Here is a 23,234-nt window from a genome sequence, read left to right as displayed (position 1 = left end):
CTCAAGATTGCCACATCACTATACGGATGCGTTTAAATGTTTTGCTGAGAGTCCCTACCCTTCTCCAGCAACGTGCAAAGGAAGGGTTGACCGAAGATGAGTAAAACACAAATTATTTAGGATTATACATAATGTAACTAAGTTAGGAAGTATCTACGGTGGGCACTGAGAGCAAGGAACTGACTGCCACAGCAGAGACATCCTACAACGGCAGAAAATCATGTCCTTGGCTGGTACAATTTAGCATCACTCCATAAGACCTTCCTAACCTTGTTTCTGGGGAAACAAGGCATCTTGTTCTTTCAATATAGCTCAAAGAGCAACCAGGCTGATAAGTCACATGGGGGGGTGGTGGTGGTGAGGCTGATTTCCCTCCTTTTTAATTAAATTACCGTTGTCACCTTCCCTGTTGGAGATAGCCTTGGTTAAATTCTACATGTTTATGCAATCCCAGCAACACAGAGATTTCAATTTCACTTTTTGCCACCACCTCACCTTCCCAAAGATTCACATTTTTGATGAGAAAAATCACTCCCAAAAATGTACTGGATGCCCTCCCTGGACATACTGGTTTATCAACCCGTGTAACAATTGCTTTGAAAAAACACAAACATTATTTTGAAGCAGCAGAAATGTGTTCTCTTCGGTGCCTTCATAACTAAATTACAAAAGGCAAATAATAGGAAAAAGAAGACATTAGAATATTAAAAATGCCAATGCTCGTTCCAGCTACAAAAGCTCTGTCACAGCCAGTAAGTGAAATGCCATGCCAATAGTGAGCATAAACATTTTATGCCTTGTTATGCATGTTCTGACCATCTTCACCAGAAATGTCTTAATTACAGCCATTAATTTCTCCTCTATAAAAGGGTGATTTTCATTCACTAATGTAAACTTTTTAACAGGAAATTATACAGCAAGTGTATAAAAATTATTTGTTGGGTTTGAGAAACTAATGGGCAAGCCAGCCTTTCAATGGAAAATGTGATGTTTGATGTTCTGGCTCCCAGTTCTGCTGAACACCTGGAGTGCTGAACAATACAAACTCAATGACTTATCAAGCACTCATTTTCAGTAAATCATTAACTCCTTGAAAAAGGCTTTTTTCTCCTTCTAGCAATAACTTCCCAGGTCATATAGTTTCAATGGTTTCCCAGATCACTCGCCTTCCTTCATTAGAGTCCCTGAGAAGCCTGGATTTTGAGAAAGGATCTTCCATGAGTTTTATAGCTCCTGTTGCGTTTACAGGCTTCACGAAGAAAGAGGAAGCAGTGGTATTCTGGGCACAGCAATTCCTGGGATCTTTACAGGAATATTTGGCTAAATATTTGCAACAAAAATTCTACCTGCAAAACACATCCCTTTTTCCTACTTGGAAGTCACCTGCTGACACTCTTGAAAGGCATAGTAAAAAATACTTAGTGCAAACAAGTCTCATGCAGTAGATTACAGGAAAATGGGTCATCAGCACCATTCCTTTCTCCAGGAGGTATCCCTCCAGCGTTGGGCTTTTTCAGTTTCTTAAGGTGAAGGTGGGTGTGTGTATCTGACCACGTAAACCACGTGCTCCCCAACAGATCCACCTAATCTTTGCAATTTCTTCCTAACCGTACCTCATTTCATGTTGTGCTTAAGGTCTTTCTCACAGACTGCTTAGCATAAAAAGGCGTAGATGCAGGTCAGAACTAGGAGCGACGACCTTCTAGGTCCAGAAGACTTTTTCAGCAGGGACTTTACATCTTGCCAGGTGTGCTTATGAAAAACAATACTCAGTGATATAAAGCCTTGAAGGAAGATGTGATCATAACCCGGGATCCAGACCCACTAGAAATATTTGTAGAAACATCCGCAAACTCAAACCTTGCAAATATTTATGCGCTTGCATTTAAATTGAAGCACGTGCATGCTCTTGAAAATGTTCTTCATGTAGCATCAGTGCAGAGTCACGAGGAAGCAAAATCCTGCTCTCATCTGAAGGATCAGGACTTAAAAAAAACACCGAAAAACAAAAAGCGAAAGCATGCTACACTCAAAAGCTTACAAGAGGAATGGTACGGGACTATTGTTAAAATGGTGTTTACACAAAAAACAACAAAAATTCTCGTGATGAGACGCTTCTTTAAATGACCAGCGTGCCCTGATCTCTGACCGTGGTGCACAGGCACTTTTGCAAAGGCCCGTCAGCCCAGGGAAGAGCTGGCAACGAGCACTGCTGTGCTGCTGCTGCTGCCGCTGGGAGCTGAGAGCAGACCCAGCGCAAATGCTCGTAGGACAGTGAAAAATGTCTGTGAATCACAGCTCTGAAGTTCATTTTCAAATAGATTTGGCGCTTTTTTAGAAACGGTCATTCTTCCTATTCCAAGTTGCATAAACACAAAACTGATTAAAACTTCTTATGCAAAACTTTCTACCCAAAATAGCCGCCTGCTTAGGAGTCTCTGCTGCTCTGAGGGGTTCTTTTTCTTTTTTTTTTTTTCCCCCGGGGAATTTTCCATCATCAGAACCCAAAGCAGAAACAATAGAAATCACTAACTGCCGGCGTTACACATTTCAGTTAAAAATAAGCACCAAAGGCATTCTTGCTTCTTCCAGAAACAATAGCAAAATCTCAGGGAAAACAACAAAACCCCGCGCCTACACCGCAGCCGGAGCTCCCAGTGCTCCTCCTCCTTTGGGACCGGAGCTCTCCCCCAGCTCTTCCTCCAGCGGGACCCCCGGACCCCACCCGGGGTGCGGGAGCTGCCTACCCGCACGCCACACACATCCTCACCCCGCCCGAGGTGGGTGCGGGCGGCCAGGCTCTCCCCGGGACCGGCCCCGCGGCCCGCCGCGAACTCCCGCCGGTAGCCGCTGCCCCCAGACGCTTTACCCGCCGGTCCCCGGGACTCCGTTTATTTTTAGGCAAGGCTGTAGCGCCTCTCCTTTAAAAGGCTGCTGCCGCTGCCCGCCCGCCCCCGGCAGCGGCGGCGGAGGAGGAGGAGGACGCGGCGCGGACGCGCCCTCGCCCGGGCCGGCGGCGGGGAGCAGCGGCGGCGCTGGCGGCGGCGGTGGGGGGCAGCGGGCGGCTGCGGCTTTAAGAGCTCCCACAATGCCGTGCTGGCGCCCCAGTTCCGTTACATGCCTCTCCCGGTGAAGGGGAGCGAGGGAGAGGCAGGAAGGAGGCGGGGGCGGTCGCTCCGGGCGGAGGACACCCCCCCCCACCCCCACGGCCGGGCGAGAGGCGGCGGCGGCTCGGCGGGGCCGGGGGAGGAGCGGGGCGCCGCGGAGGGCCGGGCCGAGGCAAACCCCCGGCCGCCGCATCGCGCTGCGGGCCGGCCGCGCCGCCCCCCGCGGGGCGCTGAGGCGGAGCCGGCGGCCGTTGGGGCCGTTGGCGCTGCCCGGGGAGCCGCGGCGGGACGGGCGCCGGCAGCCGCCGGGGGAGCGGTAAGTGTGCGGCCAACTCCGGCGCGGTCTCACCCCGTCGGGAGCAGCGCGCCCTCCTCCCCTTCCCCGCTCCCTCTCCCGCAGCCCCTCTCCCGCAGCCCCCCGGCTCCGCGTCCCGCCGCGCTCTTCTCTCTCCTCTCCTCTCCTCGGCGCCTCTCGGTCCGTCCCCGCTGCGGGGTTTGTGACCCTTCCCTGCTGCCTCTCCCCCGCCGCCCCCGGCTCGCCAACTTTCCTCTCCGTGTTGCCCGTTTCCCACTTCCACTCGGATTTTCAATTTTGGATGGTTTTTTTTTTTTTTTGGCGTTTTCGGCTCCGCCGTTACCCCTTACGCGTCTCCCCCGCCCGCTCGCACTCGTTCCTGTCCTTTCGCTACTTGCCCAGCTCCCGTCAGCTTCTCCTCTCTCCTGGCATTTTGTCTTTCCCCTTCCTTTGGGCATCGTGTGGAAAAGTAAGGGGTCTTTCTTAGTGTCCTTGAGGAAGGGAGTTTGGGAGCTACTTTTCTTACACAGGGAAATCTTTGTAGTCGTTTTGCTTTTTTTGCTTCCTCTTACTGTCCCCGAAAAGAAGATTAAACCTGATTTTATTTTTCTTTTTTTTCCTTCTTTTTTGCGACGTGGACTGTTTGTTTTGGTCTTCCCCCCCCCGTACCGATTTGCTTCATGATTAATCTCTCTTATTCCTGCCCCAGCCATTCTCTTGCGGCCCCCCCCCCCCCGCAGTAAGAAAAAAAGATTAAAAGAAAATCTGTTTTGTCAGCAGGGAATGTATAAGGGTTTGGAGGGTTTTTTTGTTTGTTTTTGTTTTTTCTCGTGGGGGAGAGTGGGAGAGTGTTGATGAGAAAAGCTTAAATACAGTACAGTAGGACAACAGAGAGGCATGAACTGCAAAGGGTAAGAAAATGGGTTCTCCTCTTTGGTTTATGCAGCTCTAAGGGATTGTTGGGAAGGTCCGGTCCAGAGTCTGGTTTGGGGTGGTAGTTGCCTGATGTGTGCCAGCCTATTTTCTGGTTAGCAAAGTAGCATTTTAATATCCCGACAGAGCGGTTTGCTAAATTGCAGTTCAGTATTGCTCGTGGGTTTTATTAGTGTGGAAAATCAGAAGAGGGGGAAGGTTACAGATTTTGGTGTCCCCTTTAGAATTACACCTGTCGCCCTTTCCATCCCCAAACCGCAGATACATTGGAGGTTGACACATTAACAAAATTGCTGGAAACTGCTTACACCCATGTCAAAAAGTGCTGTTGTGTGGTTTACAAAGTCTGGTTTGGACCTCACAAGCTTCTGCCTCAGCTCTAGTCAGCATCACATGTTAAAATAAAGTATGTGCCAGGCTGTGGAGAGCAAGTAAATCAATTGCCTAATGATTTCTGCAGAAACACCTGTTCAAGGGTTTTCAAGCTCTCAGTTAATTGTGCTTGGTAGTGGTGTGATTGTGTTAAGTGTTGTAAAAGTAAGGAGCTGTGTCTTTTTCAGTAGAGAACACACAGTTTGTGAATAAAATGGTAACTTTTTAGGTTAGAAGGAAATGGTGTGGATCTTGGTTGTGTTGCATTACCTCTGTTTATAGCTAGCATTCCAGAAGACCACAAGGTTATGTGGCAAATTGCAAATTAAGCAAGCCCTGCTTTTTTTTCTCTCTTTCTTTGAAGAAGAGAGAAAATACCATTTCAGATTGACTTTGTTTGATGATATTGAATTAGAAATTAGGCTAGACATTAAACTAGAAGTACTTTCTTTGTGTCTTATAGCAAAAAAATTATTCGGTGTGTGATGAATCGCTGAGGGAACTGAAATGATTGCTTGGCATTCATAGTGTTTAGTTGTGTGCCCTTTAGGACAACTGAGAGTGTTAAGTTTGTTCACTCTTACACTTAGGTAATCTCTCTGTCCTTCTCCTCCCACTCCCACAAACCCAACAGAATTTGATCAGTTGTTTGAATTAATATTTCTTTTTAATCTTTCCTGGAGATGAGAAACTTTGGGGTAGAGGGAAATAAAAGGAGAGAAATAACAAGTCATATTAGCAAGAAGTTTAAGTCTTTTAAAACTGTACCTTGAACTGTTTCTGGAAACACCACCAATAATTCTAAAGAGCCAAATTTAGTTGACTAGCATCACTTTTTAAAAACCTTTTGAGGGAAGCCCTGAAAAGGAATGTTAAATGGAAAGAAGGAGATTCTAGCTGCTGAAATGCAGAGTTGAGGATGGTGGGTTCTGTTCCTGCTTCTGCCATCGCATGGCAGTATGACCTCTGCCTAAGCTGCCTTCCTGCCTGCACCTCATAGGATATAGGGATTTTCCTGAATCGCTGTTAAGTGCTTTTACACATGATTTTAAGAATAATTACGTGTAAATGTATTGCTCCTTGTTTAGCTGTAGTTTTGAATGCTGGGGGGGGATAGTTTTGCTTTTGCTTATACCCATTCTTTGAAAGCTGTAAAGTAGAACTCATGATAATCGCTATGTAGTCTGAGTGTGGCATAAGATTTTTGCATTTCTGTAATGGTTTTGAGACTAGAGTTATTTTTATCCCCTGTATATCTCTGACAATGTCAGTGCATGCATCTTCTGTGGTACCTTTAGTGTCTGCCTCAAGCTGGGTTTGAAGGGCACTGTTGGCCTCTCCAGAAGGAAACTCTATTAAATTGAATTGCAGGCTGGAAAACTGTCCTGTGGGACTGGGCTGAGGAGCCCCCTCAGCATGATGCGTGCAGTTCCCGGTGGGTTTTTTGTGAGCTCTGTAATTATGGGATCGGCTTAGTACGTGTGTGCGTTAGCTTGCTTTCTAATTTTAGGTTTTTGCTTGGGATTTTAAGTATTTAAGATCACTATTTTGAAATTAAATGTAAACGTTTTGTGGTTTTCTAGGGCTTTTTTGAAAGCTCAGGTTTTCTTGTAACTTTTTTGCACGCTGGGCTTGGGACTTTACAGCATAATGGGACGTATTAGAATCTCAATGCCCACCTTCTTGTAATGTTTGAGACTTGTAAACTTCGTAAATATAAGGCTCTACCCTGTCACAGGTAGTTTTTTCCTCAGTGAAGATGAGAGACTTGATTCTCTAGAACTTGCTATTAGGCAGCTGCATCAGCTTTGGGTTATAACTTGCTGTCCTCTTGCATATGCACATAGCTAGCTCTGTGCTTCTGAATCTGGACAGTTAGTCTAGTTTCAAGTTCAGTTTCATAAATAACTAATTCTTGCAAGCCTTCCTAACCCCCTTCAAAGTGTATGGTGACCTCAGAACTTTGACAAGAATAGTTTTCCTGGCTGATGAGAGGGTGTTCATGTTTTTTTCCTGTTACTGTTCTGAGGACTGTATGTCCATCTTCCTCTGTACTGATAAAATACGGGGAGGTGGGGAAACTGGCCTGCGTGTGCCGAGTGGTGCTGTGCTGCTGCCTCGTGCTCCAGTTTGTTAGCTGTGAAGTTGTGATTACAGAACTCGTCTAAGGCTTGTCTGTCATGTCCGCCACGGGGACTGCAGCCTGGGCCCCTCTGGGCTGTTATTCCCCTTGGATCTCTGTAAGCATCTAGTTGTCTTTGATAACGTAAATAGGGAGAGCATTGAATATATCTTAGAGGACTTGAGGAGATCAGCACTGTAAGCTTTTGGATGGGAGGCACTTGAGAAATCTCCTTGATTCACCTCTTTTCTTCTGAGTTACTCCTTAAAGGGGGGAGGAATCTGTTTACTTTCTTGTCGTGCTTGGAAAAAAGGGCTTACTCACAACAAAAGATATTGTAATGCCTTCTATAGTCCAGGATTATTGAACAAAAGCGTCTTGCTGTGCAATATTGTTGCTGTGCTCAATGTTGTATGATAACACATGTTTCTCAGCTGTTGTTGATTCCTCAGTGGCACAGACTTCAAAGGAATGTGCTGAAAGAGAGCCGTGGCCAGAGAAAAAATGAGTTTTGTTCCAGTGGCCTGTACCATCCATCTGTTTAAATACTTCGCTGAACTATTCCAGAGTGTTCAGGCATCCAGTTAGGGCTGACAAGCAATTACAGCTGGGAATGGAGCCTACTGCAAAGAGACCACCTAGTGAAGGCTTAAACACTACCTCTCCTCTACAGGTCAGAGCCCCCCTGCCGTCCCAGCCAGCGAGAAGAGATAAGGCTCATCATTTAGGGTAGCTTTCAACATGACATTGTCTAATTCCTAATGCTGTTGAGGATTTATTTATTTTTACTCTCTATGCTATCTTTAGCACAAGAAAGGAAGAATGGTAATGAGGACAGAAGGTCATCTCTGTAGTCTCCATTTCCTATGTAACAAACTACATCTGTAATTTAAATGAGTAAAAATATATATATATAAGTGAATACTTTTTTCCCCAAGACGCATGGGACAGTTAACAGATGACTCAAGTGTTTGGAAAGGTAGCAATATACATTACTGAATTAGTTTTAGTTCCAAAACATTACTAGTAAAGTCCTTTATCTTAAAAGATTGGTGCCAACTACGTTGTGCTATTTCAGAATGAGTTTGGGGAAATATTCCACGATTCAATCCACAGTAACAAATTAAAGAAAACCTGGATACAATAGGATACTGCCAATTCCAAGTTCTATAACTTATGGTTTTACTTAAATTCTGATATTGGAGTCCTCTGTGCAAGATGGGTCTCCACTTGTGGTTGCCAACTGAATATTAAAATAGTGGCCTATGTGCTCTCTGTAGTCCTGGATACAGGAACTCGGAGGGGAATATTAACAGAGAGGCTACAAGTAAGCTATTGATAATCTGGAAGGATCCATCAAGTTCTTCTGTGTGGGACTGATATTCATTCTGAAGATTGGGACAAGGTCTGTAGATAGAGCAACGTGTGTTTCAGTTAAGAGGATTTAACCGTCTCAATGAATGGAAAATGATAATGCAGATGCACTAAGAGGATATTTGAGCTTTGAAAAATTGTGGGGCACTCCAGGATTTGTTCTTCACCTGCAAACAAGCAGCCCAACTCTAAAGGCAAGTTTGAATGTTTTCCTCTGCTGTAGTATTACTCCTGCTTTTGTACTGTGATGTGACATTTATGCCTTTGAAAGGATAGTTCTTTCTCCCAGTGTTGGCAGTCATGATGGTTTTTTGGTATTTTGAGATGTCAGATTCTAATGCCTTACTACCTCTTTGAGCAGAGAAGGGAAGGAAACTTCTAGAAATGTGTAATGTAACTGACTTCCATCCAGCTTCTGCCCTTGCTCGGGGGCTGACATTGTAGTTTGAATTCATTTACTTGCTTTGAAACCAGTACTAAGTGTAACCTTGCATCTTACTTCCCTTACTGCAACAGTACCTGATGTGTTTCCAGCATGCACCTTGCTGTGTCTCTAGATAATCCAGTTTTAAAATGGTGAGGCAGTGTTGGTGCTTTCTTTTTATTGTATGCTTCCCTTTAATCTTAAGAGGTACAACTTCCTTTTGCTTAGACTGAACTGAAAGTCTTTTGCCAAAAGACTTTTTGGACTCCTGAAGTGTTTGTCAACGTTTTCAAGCCGTTATTCAAAGGGGGTTTGGAGTTTCCGGAGCAACCTTTTGAAACCTTATGTTTTATCATCAGTCAGCAGTTTCATGAGCATGGATAAGGAAAGGCTGTGATTCCACTAGGCGGCCAGATGTTTTGTGTCTATGCCAAAGTGGGGAGACAGTGTGGCTTTAGGAGTTGGACAGTCTGTTGTTCTTGTCACTGGGCTGTTTGAGGATCTTCAGCAGATTGTATCTGCCTTCTCTCCTCTCCCTTCCCCTCCCTCCTGCCATGTCTGTAGTGATTGTGATCACCTCTTAAGTAAATTGAGATTGAGAGCAAAGCATTCTTTGTTGCTTTCTGAAAAATACTTTGTTGTCAGTTTGTGATTCTTTAACATTAAGCTTAAAGCCATAGAAAAGCTGTATGTAATTTGGCAATTTGTGAATTTATAGCTGTTATCAAGTAGATTAATACTAATGTTAACTCTGACTAGTGTGGCATTAAGTGAACAATGAAGAATGCAGTTTTCAATGCAAATAAAAGGGAGAGTACTCTTAAAGACTTGGGTCCCCCAGTTCTGTACTAAATTGCACCTTTTTTTGGCCAGTACTTCTTAAAGACTTTTAAGATCCTTGTCTTGCATCGCCTGCTTCTATGTGATATGTGAAGGAAAGGAGGACAGTAAAGAACTCTTCATGGAGAAGAAAGTAAGAAGATACTACAGGTAATAATATTTAAAAGTTGATATTGGGAATCAAGATACCAAATGCTTAAATATGCCTTTGCAGCTGCATGGCTGGCAATATTAACTAGCACTGCTACCTGGAATAACTGGCATCTGGAGAGAAACATATGGCAGTAGTTGAATGCCCTTGTCCTTGCTTGTCAGAAAGTGATCGTGTGGCTTTTTAAAAACACGTTCTCGCTCATCAGAACCACTCCCTCCTTGCAGGGTGTGTGTGTGCATGCTTGCTTTGGGCTTCATCCATGGCTCCAAGTCAATCAAAGCCTTTGCACTGGTCTCCCTGGGAGCAAGGACAGAAACTTCTAACAAATAAGCTGCATGTTTGAGACTAGATGTTTCAAGTAGTGGAATCAGCACTGATGAGCAACAGGACTAATGAAGAACAGTTGCCGAATACAATGAAATGCTTTCAAGCTATTAGGGGATTGGAGTTGGTAACCTGATAGTCCAAAGAGATAAAAAAAGCTATTTATCATATAAGGGAACATTGATTTTTTTTTAAGAACTCAACTTAGTAAGATCTTTCATCAGAACTCATTCTAGTGAACAAGATCTTTTAGAAAATGACTGAATTACCAAGAATTTACAAAACAGTCTGAATAGAAAAGTAATTTTTTGTCCTATTACCAGTGTTCTGTCACTGTAATTCCTATATTTGCATACCAGTTTACCTGCACACTTCATGTCCTGTGAATTTAGCCTTTGTTTCAAAATGAGCTATAATACAAAGTTTTTGGGCTTGTCTTCCAAGAATGGAAGACTTAAGGGGATGACAAAAGGCAACCAACTTGATACAGAATACAGCAGTGGTACATGGGATTAATCTAATCTGATTGGAGAATTCTCGTTAGAGGTCTTTTAATGCAAGTAGGATGGGCACCTGCAAGGGTGATCTGTTACAAGAGAACTCAGTCCAACCTCGTAACTCAATATTTAAGATAATATTTTACCATAGGCCTGCTGCTTACTAGCAGGAGAAGCTGGCTGCTTGCCTCCTATGTGTTTTGACTTAAGCAGAGGAACTTGCAGTCCATGCAGGCAAGGCGAGAAGATAAAGTGAGTGCACATTCAAGAGGTGATACCTGCTACGGGAGAAGACTTGATTGTGAGTTTGGTGTCGGTGAACTGAAGTTCTGTGCACAATGGGTCATGTTCTGTAGCAGAAGTTTAGGGAAGAGACTCACCTTTCCTGGGTTAGAGTGGGAGGGAGCTGGGCTCTCACTAGCAGCCAAGAATCACACTTTAAAAAGTACTCAAGTGGTGGTTTTAGTTTACTTAAACTTTTGGCAAGACAGAAGTTTTTTGGTGTTTGGCCTCTTAGGACTTGCTGGTCTTCTGTTTATGATGCATTGCAAAACAAGTAATCAGGAATTATTTGTTACTGTCGCATTTGGAGGCCTTGAATGAGATCCTGACCTCTACTGTTAGACTCTGTGCACGTGTCAGTGGGGTAGGTGAGTGCTCCCCTCCCATCGTGGCTGGAACAGATGACTGGTGAGAGCCTTGGTGTGACCTGCCTGCATGGCACAGCAGGGGTGAGCCGGAAACACAGTGTGGGTCTGCTGCCTTCTAGCCCCATGTCCTGCTTAGAGGCTCCCTCAGTCATCTGCCAGTGTCATCTGTTGTGGGTATGTATCTCTGTAGTCCAAAATATCCTCTCCTGGTCTCTCTTGCCAGATGTTGAATTTACAATGTGTCTGTTAAAATATGGGGCACTTTCTCAACCTGATGTTGCTGGTTTCCCACTGCACGTGCTGTCATTCTGTTAATACTTTCAATTAGTGAATTGTTTGTGTGTTCTATATGTCTGACAGCACTGCCACTTTGCTCTGCCATAAGGTTTCCTAAATACTTGTTCATGAACTAGTGGCTTTCTAGGTTCAGCTGCAGCACAGCATTTGCTTCTTGGTGTGTGTGGGGAAAGATACTGGCACTTTCTCTTCATTTCTCACAGCTGCAGACAGAGGCATTCCTTTAATTCCTCGGCTGCCGAGCTGTTCGGAGCCAGGGGTGGAGGGGGAGACACTTGCTTTGCTGCTTCCTTGTCCTGGAGTTGGGTTTAACTTACACAGAGCACCTGTCCTGTTGTGATCCTGACATCCTGTCAGTACACATTCCCCCTGCTCCCTGGGACATAGCGTGCTTGTTTCTGGCAGCTCTCTGCCATACCCTTAAAGGAAACCCCAGCCAGGAATTTTCTAGAATTCTTCCCCTCCCTCCCCTTGTCCTTCACTGACCTCTAACCATGTTTTTATCTTTCTTGACAAGATTCTTAGTTTCATTTATCTGTTGCTTTCCCCTTCAGCTTTGATTATTTTTCCAGGAGCCGCTTAGGAACACTAACCATTACAGATGTGTAGAACAGTCAAATTCCTTAGGGTTTTTTTTTAGCTTGACTGTAATACTAAAATGCCTATGGTAGGTAAATATTTTCTACATACACTACTTGTTATGACAAAAAGTCCTATCCTGAGGAGAGGTCAAGGAACTGCAGTGGCTATATTTTCATACTGCAATATACCAATATTACCTGTTGTAGGAGCCTGTGTTTTCTTCCCTGAACATAAACCAATCCTATAGTAAGGGCATGTAAGTTCAAACTTTTGTTTTGTGTAGTAGAAGTTAATACAATTTTAAATTGGATTTACATACTGTAAGATAAAGATGTGACATAAATAGAAGGAAATGGCAAATGTACTTTCCTGTCTTAAGCTTATGGCTGCCTAACTGCTTGAGAAAATGCTCTGTCACCTCTAGACACTATTTTGTTCTAGAAGACTTAGATGATTTACCTCAACTTTTGTAAAAACTGACTTGCTTTAATTATGTGGATAGCAGAGAAGAGGATGACTAGATTTATTTAAGTATATGCAGCAATGGTATTTTCTCCTATATTGTAGTGCCCTTCACACTTGTTGTTCTAAATGCACATGCAGAAGCCTAAATAATTAGAAATCTGTATGCTTTCTGACCATGATATACCTGAATAGTTCATAATGATCTCTGGACCAACTGCATTTTACTTTGGAAGACAACATTTCAAATTAACCTCCCTTATTCACACTAGTCAAGCTGAATATAAGAATAGCATTCAACATATACACTATTTTTAAGAGTACCTTTCTTCCTCACGTGTACATAAAGCATGTGATAGGCAGAAGACATTTTTGCTATAATGGACTGCAAAATTAAACAAAAGGGAAGATTGCACGGTAGTATATGAAATGTCCTCCCTAGATTCCTGCTGTAAAATGTTCTCTGACATGAAAAAGGTGGGTAATGGCTTCCCAGGTTTCCATCAGATGGGATATATCTCCTCATCCCCCAGATTTGAGAATGGATCCTATTGCTCAATAGAGCAACATGGGTAGGTGGATTCTGCGAATAGGCAGTGCTTCCCTCAAGTGCACCATGCCCTGTGTGGAATCCCAAGCCCAACAGGACTCCTGTTTCTGCTCTGGGGCTTACAAGAAGAGGTGGGCTTCTGAGCCCCACAATTAGGAAATGGAGCTAACAAAAGTTTGGACACCATCTGAAACTGGAATCTCATGGGGGAAAAAAAAAGAAAAAAGAATGTTTTTAGGTCAGTGGATAGTATTACTTGAGGCCCTTGTGATGATCGTAAAAAGTGTGTTGTCACGATGTGTAGCAGTACTGTTGAGTCTCTTCTTGCTGGGATTTCAAGTATTGGGCAGATGAGTGTCTCTGGTTTGATTTTAATATTGAGAAGGGAGCTATCTGAGATGCTTCATTCATAGTACAAACCTTAGTACAAGATTGAAGGGCAAACTTCCTTTGGCTATCCAACCAGTGAAAGTGGCTTTTTTTCATGAAAATGTAAAAGGTATAGCTACTGGATGACTAATTAGACCTTCAGCTAGCAGTTGATTTGGGTATGTCCCATCTTGAGTCAAGGAGACTGGCAATTCCAGCGAGATGTTGCTGTAATGAAGTCCTGCTCTGCAAACAAGTACTCAATTAACTTGTGTGTCAATGTGACCACTTCTGTCAGTATTCTGAAAAGCTTAACAGCAGGATGTAATTCTGAAGTTGCAAAGGCAGAGTTGTAAAGTTATGATGGTCAATCAAAGTACCACCTATGAGCATAACTGTTAGTAACCGCGCCTGCGTGCTGTGGCTGTTATGTAGGTCGGGGAAACTTCTGTAAAAGATGTTATGCTAACCTAGTTTACTTAGCACCTTGAGTGGGATAACAGCATGCATGTAGCAGCTCTGCTGGCAAGAAGCTCAAGCAAAGTGAAATCTAAAACTTTTTCTTGTGGCATTCTTAACAGTGTTTTATGAATGACCTTTTAAGGAACAAGTGTCAAAGGAAAGGTTCACCTTGTAAGTGGACATGGCTGTGTTAAAAGTGCGAACTGGAAGAGTGTATTTGTTACAAGCTTGTTACTTGGTTTTGGAGGTAGTGGTGAATTGTTAGTTTGCCTTCTTGATTCTGGCAGTTGCAAAGTGTGTATGTAAAGTATTATCTAAGAGTTGGTACCTAGATGCTGCATAGCAAATAAGAAACTACTGGCTACTCCTACAGCACTTTTTCCTGTAACACCTACTCCAGCTTTTCCTACAAAATAGTAACTGTAATGACCAGTGCTCTAATACTGTTAGAGCATATAGAGCTTTTTTTAATGAGGTTTTGCGTGTTCTTATGCCTGATGGAACTTCAGTATAGTCTTGCTATATGTCCAGTGCTGTTACCTTGCTCTGTGGTGTGTTCCACGTCTTACTGACTTCTGCAACCAGTTTTAATAAAGTCAGCCCTGTGCTTGTTGTAGTGTCATTAGAAAAATGGAAATAGCTGTACGGCCCAATGTGGGTCCTCTCTGCTAAGCTTGACGTTGAAGTGAGACTTTAAAACCAAGGCAAATTTAGCTAGTATTTTGACTTCTGTGCATTTCTATAGCCATTTTTCAAAAAACGTCTGTCTTGATCATGATTTTCTGCAATGGATTTATTCCTGATGTTGAGAGTTAATACAGATTTTCAAAGGTCACAAAGTAAAGAACCAACAAGGTTAATCTACAAGCTTTTACTGTTTGGAGTTTTTTTTTAAGTCTGTGTAGTAGCAAACTGATGAGAATGTCCTTTGAGAAATTCTTTACCAACTGTTTTACAGGAAGGACTTTAGCTTCTGTTTTGCTATGGTGAGCCCATCATCAGGGTGTCTGACCTTGTATTCTTTAGTACTCTTGAGATGCAAATGGTTTCTGTTCCCCTCAGAGGCATTATTCATGCTGAGCCCCGTGGATGTATTGAGATATGGGTTTTCCTGTTTTGTTCATGTGACTTAATTTCACTAAAATGAAGGCCAAGCATGTCTATGAAATTTGTCTGTAACACTGTGCTGCTAGTACTTATTTGCTCAGACCAATTTGACGATGTGTGAATGCGAGGCAGAACTTGAATATGTCTGAATTGGTGTCTTGTGTCTACACTTGTCTCTTAAGTTTCAGGGGTGTTTTTGTTCAATTCTCAGTTATTTCAAAATTTCTATAGTTTTTATTAACATGTCTTCTTTTATTTGACTTATATACCCTATCAACAGAGTCATGAATATAATACCTTAATCCAAAATGAACTTTCTGTGATGACTGTGAAGATATATGGTGAATCTTTGCATAAGCTTCAACAACATGAGTTCCGTGGTAGACTTTGATTTGAGGAAGAATTATCCTTAGGTAGCGAGTGGAACATTCTTCTCTGGCTAAACTGGATTCCCATACCCAGGGCTTGACCTTTGTACTTGTTGATGGGAACATAGGGGTCTCTGCAGTCTTCTGTGCTGTAGAAAGCCCTAGGGCAAGAAGCCTGTCTTCTGACCTTCTGTGCTGCTGTAGGAGAACTCTGGTACCAAGTTGCCTGCCTCTTGCACTATTGCCTTTTCTAGCTTGGTCTCGAGAGCTCTGGGAAGAGGGAGATGGACCTTTTTATTATGGGCTAACACTCAAAGACAGATACCTTGCTGGCTGTGGTTCTTTGTCTTTCCTATTTTTAAAAATTAATTCTTGCCAGGTTTTGGCCAGTGAGTGCCAAAACTCCCAAATATCTCAAGTCATCTATTTTTATCTTTCCTGTATCTCCTGGGATTTGTATATGACATAAGTTGCTATGTGCACATTTAACAGACATGGTGTTTTCATTTGAAAATACCAAAAAAGCTTAAAGTATGGATTTATGTAGGCCTGTAAAAATGTCTTACTTTGTCAGCTTATGCTGTTAAAAAATATACCATATGTAAGAATAAATGTGTTGATCTTCCTGTGAGATGTTCTTGTACTCAGTCAATAAATGCTGAAGCTTATTTGAAGCATCAGAAATGTAGGTGGTAGAGAATGAGGTGATTTGGTCTAAGTCTATTGGAACAATGATCCCCAAATATAGTGACACAAATCACTTATAAGAAGTTTGCTTTTGTGTTTGCTTATTTGGGTTTGTCTGTGGTAACTGATTTGTATTGTATCTTGAATTGGGGGAAAGCAATGGAATTGTGACAATTCCCATTTAAAAACTAATGTGCAAGCTTATTTATATATGTCATTCATATGAAATTGAAGTTGATTTATTCCACTTAAAGTCACGGGTCCCAGGCTGTGAGAAACCCAGTTGCTTTTTTTCAGTCAACACTAGTTGTCTTCTGAGAGATGACGTCAACTCTGCTTGTATAGATTTACTCATGACTCACTTGTAAGAGAACATGACTTGATAAAAAATGTACTAAGCCTCAATAATGGGGGATAGTTTTTGCACTTTAAGAAAAGCTTTTGGAATGTTTTGGAAGACTGGAGTAATTCGGTGGCTCTGAACTTCATTAACTGTAAAGGTATTTAACAAGGAAAAGATCAAGATTTGTCACTGGCTTAGGGCTAGTCTGAGTAAGTGATCTTTGAACTGTGTCATTATTAAGGACCATATGTAGAGAATTGGAGGTGCTCGTGTTCTAGAGAAGCATCTTCATCCTTTGAGTCAATTTTCAAGACCCAGCTGGTGAAAGCAACCCGGTCTGAATTGAGTGTTGGCCTTGCTTTGAGCAGGAGGCTGGACTCATGCAGGTCCTTCCAGCCTGAAGAATTCTGTCTTTTTGTTTGTTTTAATTTTTCTTAAGAGGTGCTTGTACCATACAACCACCATCAGCTGTAATGGGATTGCCTTGCTGATACTTCCCAGCAATTAAACCAGAGGTGTAAAAAAATCCTTGCTCTTAAGTGATTCTTTTTTTTTTTTTAAATAACACTTCTTGCTTACCTTTGTAGCACTTCTAAATGTTCTGTATTTGCCCAGTAGGACTTTCTGTGTGTCTCTCTGGCCATTGCAGAATCTTTATTTAAAAAGGTGGAGTAGGGCAGGCTGATGTGGCCTTTCTCTAAATTCTAGGGTAAGTTCTCAGCTTTCCAGAAGCTGAATTTTATATGGAATCTAATGATTCCGTACTTGAATGCAGAAGAGAAACTGTGCTTTAGGAAAACTTGACACAGGTGAATAATATATTGAAATTCCCTATGAATTAATTAGTGAAAAAAAAGTATAAACATCATGAACATTAGAGATGACAATGCAAAATATACTAAGAAAAAAAACTTTTATGCAGGGTACTTCTAACAAAATTTATTTTATACATTCACCTGATGAGACCTATAATGAGGAGGTAAAAATACAAACCTTTCTGTAGGAAAGGAGCAATGAGATCTGTTTCTTGATTGGCATGCGTGCACACCTGAGTAAGGCGCATACAGAAAAAACTCCTGACAACGGATCCAAGATTTGAGGTCTACTTTGAAAGGAATAGTAGAGTGGGTGTTCCTTTGTATATTTAAACTTCCGCAGCCTGTGTCACAGATAAGCCTGTAATTCACTGATGATAACTCTGAGACTTACCGAAACATCCCACTCTGGGCCCAACATAATAAATCAAGCTTCAGCTACAAGCTTTGAAGTGGGAGCAGAAGAACAGATTTTTAATGAAGTTGAGGGGGAATAATTGATTAATACCCTGTGCTTTGCTGGGTGTTACATCACTAGAATTTTTTCTTGAAATTAAATCCTTGATCTAACTATTCTACTGGCTCTTCATTTGTTGAGGGAAAGGATTCCCCTTTGGTTCAAGTACTGACGCACAAATTTTATACAGCTGATAAAATGTATGTTGAGTAGATTGCTTGATTTACTTTTTTCATGGAAACAATATTTTCTTCCCTTCAATTACCTGATTTTTTTCTTTTTTTCTGGTAAAACAATGCTAGAACATGTATCAAGAGAAAGGGGGTGAAGTTAATTCTTCACTACTTATAGATGAAGTAATCTTGCAAGAAGGCAATACGTGGAATAGAAATAGAGTAAACTTTACAGGAATAAGAACACAAAGGAAACTCACTAAATGGTCACTTGTACAAAATTACGTAGCAACTAGAGCATCAGTTCTTAGAAAGTCTGGCAAATACCTGAGCATCACAGCATGTGTTTAGTTACTTACAGAACTTGAATTTCAAACCTTGAGTTTCTTAATTTAAAAATCAGTAAATTGAAAGTTAATTTAATAGAATCTACACTATGAGTCAGGGGAGGTTTAAAGGGAAATATCAGGATAGTGGTATATTCTGGCATTCTCTGCTGATTTAGTCATATGCATCAATAGTTATTAATCCTAATAATAACTTCTATTTTCTAAATCAAGATTAGATAGTGATTTGGAGTCACTGCAGTGTCTCAGAGCAGTTTCTTGAGGAATTTCGGTGCCTCTTGCTTCCTGATTTTGGTAAAACTGTAAGACTTGATTTAACTGCTTCCTAGCTTGTGTTGGAAGCTCATAGTTTAGCTCGAGTTTATTTACTAAAAAGCAATGTATTACAAAGAAGTGAAAAGTGACTAACTACTGACATTTGAGTATGGGACTTGTGAATACGCACGTTACGATGATTCCAAAATTGGTGGGCTGTGGTGGATCCGAGCCATCGCTAAGTACTACTGCAAATAGTCATCTGTGTTGTAGAGAGCTGGTGTGCAGGAGTGAGAGAACATGTAAATAGCTCTGTATTGGTGTGTTGCTAGATATGATTTTGAGATTTTCTTGCAGAAGACAGTAGTAGTAGACAGTAGATTGTAGTAGGCCCTGTGTCTATAGGGATGTGTAGTTGCAATACTTTCATTTAGAGTTGAAATAAACATTGTAGTGCTTCAGTGCTACCAGCCTTAAAATAATATGCAGGCTCATTGCCAGAGCTGTTGTAAAAGCAGTTGTACCGGCTTTCATAATAAGGTCTCAGAGGTCAGTTAAGTGTCTGCCTGGGACCAGTAAGCCCTTACTACTGGCCATGTTGTAGAAGTAGGATATACTAGATCTTGGAGAACCTACTGTAGTAGTATCGTTGCAAATCATAGTATTCATGATGTTGGAGGCAATGTGTATGGAAATGCACTGGTGTTATTGGAAACAGTTTTTTAGATGATAAAGGGTGTTTAAAGATCTGGGAGCTCTGAGCTTGTCAAATGTTTCATACGTTGGCCATTTTTTAGCTGTTTGTGTTGGTAGTCTGCTGAAACAAATGGCTTCTTGATGGTGTGTTTCTCAAAGGGATCAATTGATAAAAGTGTTTGTTAAAAGTTCACTAGTCAAGCAACACCTAAAAATCTTGTCTTCTTTTGATGTATCTTTAAATAACAGAGCATTTGTGTGCTTGTGTGTATCTTCTTGAAAGGGGAAAATAAGCTTCTAACTTTCACAGCAACTGTACTTTTAAAAATACCTATCATTGCCTATGGAACGTTTTCTAACTGTGTCTTTTCAAGTAAGAATTTTGCATTTCCTTTACAGTGACAATTTACAGTCAAACAGCATGTTTTATTTTTGGCAATCTTCTTAAAAGGGCCTAGATTAAGATCTCTGACCTACAGCTGTTGTAAATAAAAATCTTTGTTATAAAGCCTTTTAAAGTTGCTCCCTTTTCGTGTTAATTGATTAAAAAATGTACTCTGTTGGCCCGTGTCCCTCTTGCTAATTGGATAAAATGAAACCGCAGACTAGATACAAAAATCAACAATATAACTTCCTTGGTGGGAAGGCTGACTATTATTTTGATGGGCTCTGTTTGCCTGTTGTGGGCATGTATATATGTGTGTTCTAGCCCCAAGACCCCTGAGATTGACATCTTAACTTTACTAGGTCTGTCTGTCTAAACGTTACAGAACAGATGGTTAATTCAGAAACAGGAGTATTAAAGCTGAGTAGCTACATCTGATCTCCTAAAAAGGAGGTTGCCAAAACAAGCTGCTGTACTCGGTGTAGCTGCTGAATTGGTCTTTTATTTGATACACAGGCAGATCTCAGTCTAATGCCTAAATGCAGAGAGGTTGGTTGTTTCAAATTTTTTTCAGCTTTTAATTTATCTGAGAACCTATAACTTGAAGCAGTAAGTTGCTTATATATTGTAGGGCCTCCTGGAAGAGAAAAAAGCTTATTTCAAATCCACTGTTTTTTCTGGGCTTATCACTGTGATCCTGGGTTTTAAAAGTAACAAAGACAAATTGTAGTGGTGAAATAAGACTGACACTTGCTTTTTAACTTGCCATGATTTGCCTTCTCTCCCCCCCCCCCTTCTTTAGGTGGTCAGTGAAATGAGAAGAAAAAAGCAAATTGTTAGAAAAAAGGATTGTTGTGTTTACAGGCAAATTCTTTCTCCTGCTGTCAACAAATAGGATAGATAATTTGAGACAGGTGTTCTGCCAGAAGAAACCTTTAGATCATCTAATCCAACCTGCACACCATAGATCTGAGTTATCTCTGGACTGAGCCTAGTAATGAATCTACACATGTGTGTACAGATACAAAAGGGATTAAAGCATTTATTTTCTGCATTCATCCTGTTGGGATTATTTCTTAGGGACACCATTTCACACTAACCTACTTTCAAATGAAACAGATGAGCAGACTCCTTATCTTAACCCTTGGGGGTTTAAAAACTTACAATTCTCTATGAGCTGCTAGAAGTTACAGTCACTTTTCAGGAATCATTGACCTTCCAATCCACTTTTCTGTGGTGGATGGAGTATTTGATCTTAAGAGTTCTGTATGTGACTTTTGGGGGTGTTATTTTTTACTTACGTGATGCTGTAAGATGAGCTATTACATTTTTTAGTAATACTTTTTCTCAAGTTGATCAAGCTACCTTTATGTCATGCATTACATTGTATACAAGTTGGAGAAAGCAGTGAAGTTATTTGTGTGTGCTTCTGTCTTGATGAATGCCTTAAAGTTAAAATTTCAGGCTTTCAAATCTATTTGCTTTTGCTGTTTCTTTTAATGTTTAACTCTGTATGAAAGGTGTCAGGCAAACAGGTGGGAACTGAATCCTTCCATCTGTTTGACTTACACCACAAGTTTTGTGGGTAGAGCTGTGCTTGTGGGTAAGAATTTCAAATCTCAAATTCTTGTAGGGTAGCTCACTATTTGCTGCAGAAAGGATGCTTCTTTACTTGGCTGCATTTTAAAATGCTGGGTGAAATCTTGATTTCCAAGGGGCTTTTGGACTTTTCTTAGAATAATGAGTTGGTTTTGGTTCTTCTTAAATTCTGCTTCTCCTAATTGGCCCCAAGACCCTTTTATTTCAAGGACTTTGACGGCTCTGTTGAAGCTGTCAGCCATATTCTCAGGCTTCTGGAGGCAATGGTCTTGAGAGGGGGAATAATTTGAAATACCATCCATTTGTCTGCTGATCTGCGATTAGGGCATAAGGTTAGATGTTCATACCTCAAGTTCTTGCTCACAACATGAAATGGCCCCTTCAAACCTAGTGAAAGAACAAAGTTCAGGAACTAGAGAAACCTTGGCGAAGCTTGGAGAAAGCAATACATTAGGGAAGAAATTGGCAGAGGCACCGAAGTGTCTGAGAGCAGATGGAGTGTTGTCATCAGTTGCAAAATCAATGTAAATACTTCCAGAAAATTACTCTTCCTTTGCTCTTGCCAAACACAAGGAACAGGAGCCATAAATACTATTGGCAAATTGTTTTAGCTGCCAGTGAGCATCCTGCAGTTGTAACCAACAGGTTGGAATTCTCCCTTGCAGTGCTGGGCAGCAACCCCTGTGGAAGTGTTGCATTAGTGGTGATAAATACACCTTTTTGGTTCTTGCCTAAAGACAATGGATTTCTACAGTTTAAAAATCTCTCAGTTCTGTTGCTGTGCTATTCTGGTGGGTCTTATCAACAATGAAAGTTAGATTTTTTTTTTACTGATTGTTCTTTGTAGTTGTGTTGTATGGTATGACTTTCCTGTTTGTGTGGTTCAGTGTTGGCTGTAAAGGGGTTACTTCATATGTATTACCATTGAGTAACTAGTAACCAATCTGTCCTCCCAAATGCACAGTTTGGGATACTGTCATATTTACAAAATATGTCTGTCTGGCTGCCACTGAATTGACCACTATGGTACATGGTTTATAAGGGATGGCTACCTCTAAATGAAAATGAGGAGCCACAGGTAAGATGAGGTACTAGATCACTAGTGTACGTGGCACCTGTGTGTCTCTTGAACCCTTGTTACGCAGGAAAATGAACGTTGAGTAGAGAGTGTAAGATGGAGAGTGTTTGGTTTTAAATTATTAAATCTTTGTACTGATCCAAATTCCATTTCCATGGAAACTGCAAGTTTAGTACTCTTGCTTGTCAACTTCTGCTGCTGGCTGGCTTTGGGGAGACTGTATAGTTTCCTTACACTAAACCTTTCAGAATTGAGTTGTGTTGGTATATTAGCACCATGTATTTTGTGGAGACAGAGAAATGATATCTAGAATTATTTCATGCATTTAATTTCTGAGAGATTCTTAACTTTAACTGCTTACAGATCAGATATCTAAACATCCAGAGTTGTTGCCAGGTTATCTAATTGTTGAGTTATGTACATTATGTATAAGATCATAGTTTCTTTCCTGATGGGGGAGTTTCTTCATTATGGTGTAGTTTTGCAGATTGTGAAGCAAACCCAATTCTTTTACTAGCTGACTCTGCAGTAATGCAGGTGTCCTCCTTTGCCTTGTACCAGCCGTGGAATGCTGTACATGCATTAGTTGCGGCAGCAACATACACTGAAAAAACTGTACTCTGAGTGACCCTGGGGTTCAACTGCACCACCTCATTATCAAAATTTTTTAAGTTCTGGTTATGCTCTTGTCAGTAAGATGGAGCTCCCAGGCCTGGTGTGTGTGGAGTTTATAATGGCAGAATGGTGATGCCAAACCCTGGGGGAAAGTAGGTGAAGGCTTAACTTTTCTAGAAGAGGCCCTGAAGGAACTGATGGCTCTCCCTGCTTCTAAGTAGAATGGGGTTAAGAAGATTGTGGAGAGTATAAAGAATGTACCGCTATGTTGTTCAAAATGAGAGTTGATAGGAGAAACTTGCAATCCTTTGGTTGATTAGTAAGCATTCTCTGTCATGAGAAAGTAACTTTTTTTCTGTTCTTGAAGCTTTGGCTGGTGAAATGAAACTTTCTTTTTCTAATAACTTGGAACACTGATCAAGTATGTCTACTTTCGCTTAAAGCTGCTTCAGGGAGCGTTATAATCACTGCAGTTACTGTTTGAAAGCAAGTACT

At 41.5% G+C, this 23,234-nt stretch overlaps 1 protein-coding gene across 4 annotated transcripts in view; it reads left to right on the top strand.

Moving 5' to 3' along the window:
- Positions 1–3,101: 3,101 nt before the first annotated feature.
- RASSF8 (Ras association domain family member 8) overlaps positions 3,102–23,234 on the top strand; it is a 90,056-nt gene continuing 69,923 nt past the window's right edge. For 3 of the 4 annotated variants that reach the window (XM_075113685.1, XM_075113668.1, XM_075113675.1), the window contains exon 1: positions 3,102–3,423. The gene's annotated coding sequence lies outside the window, so the exon portion shown is untranslated. The remainder of the gene's footprint in view (positions 3,424–23,234) is intronic. The other variant, XM_075113692.1, reaches the window with a different exon arrangement.

The sequence above is a fragment of the Phalacrocorax aristotelis genome, chromosome 1 (genome assembly GCF_949628215.1).
Source record: "Phalacrocorax aristotelis chromosome 1, bGulAri2.1, whole genome shotgun sequence".
Classification (NCBI taxonomy): Eukaryota; Metazoa; Chordata; class Aves; order Suliformes; family Phalacrocoracidae; genus Phalacrocorax; species Phalacrocorax aristotelis.
Note: the sequence above shows the minus strand (reverse complement) of the source record. Positions and strands in the feature narration are given on the sequence as shown.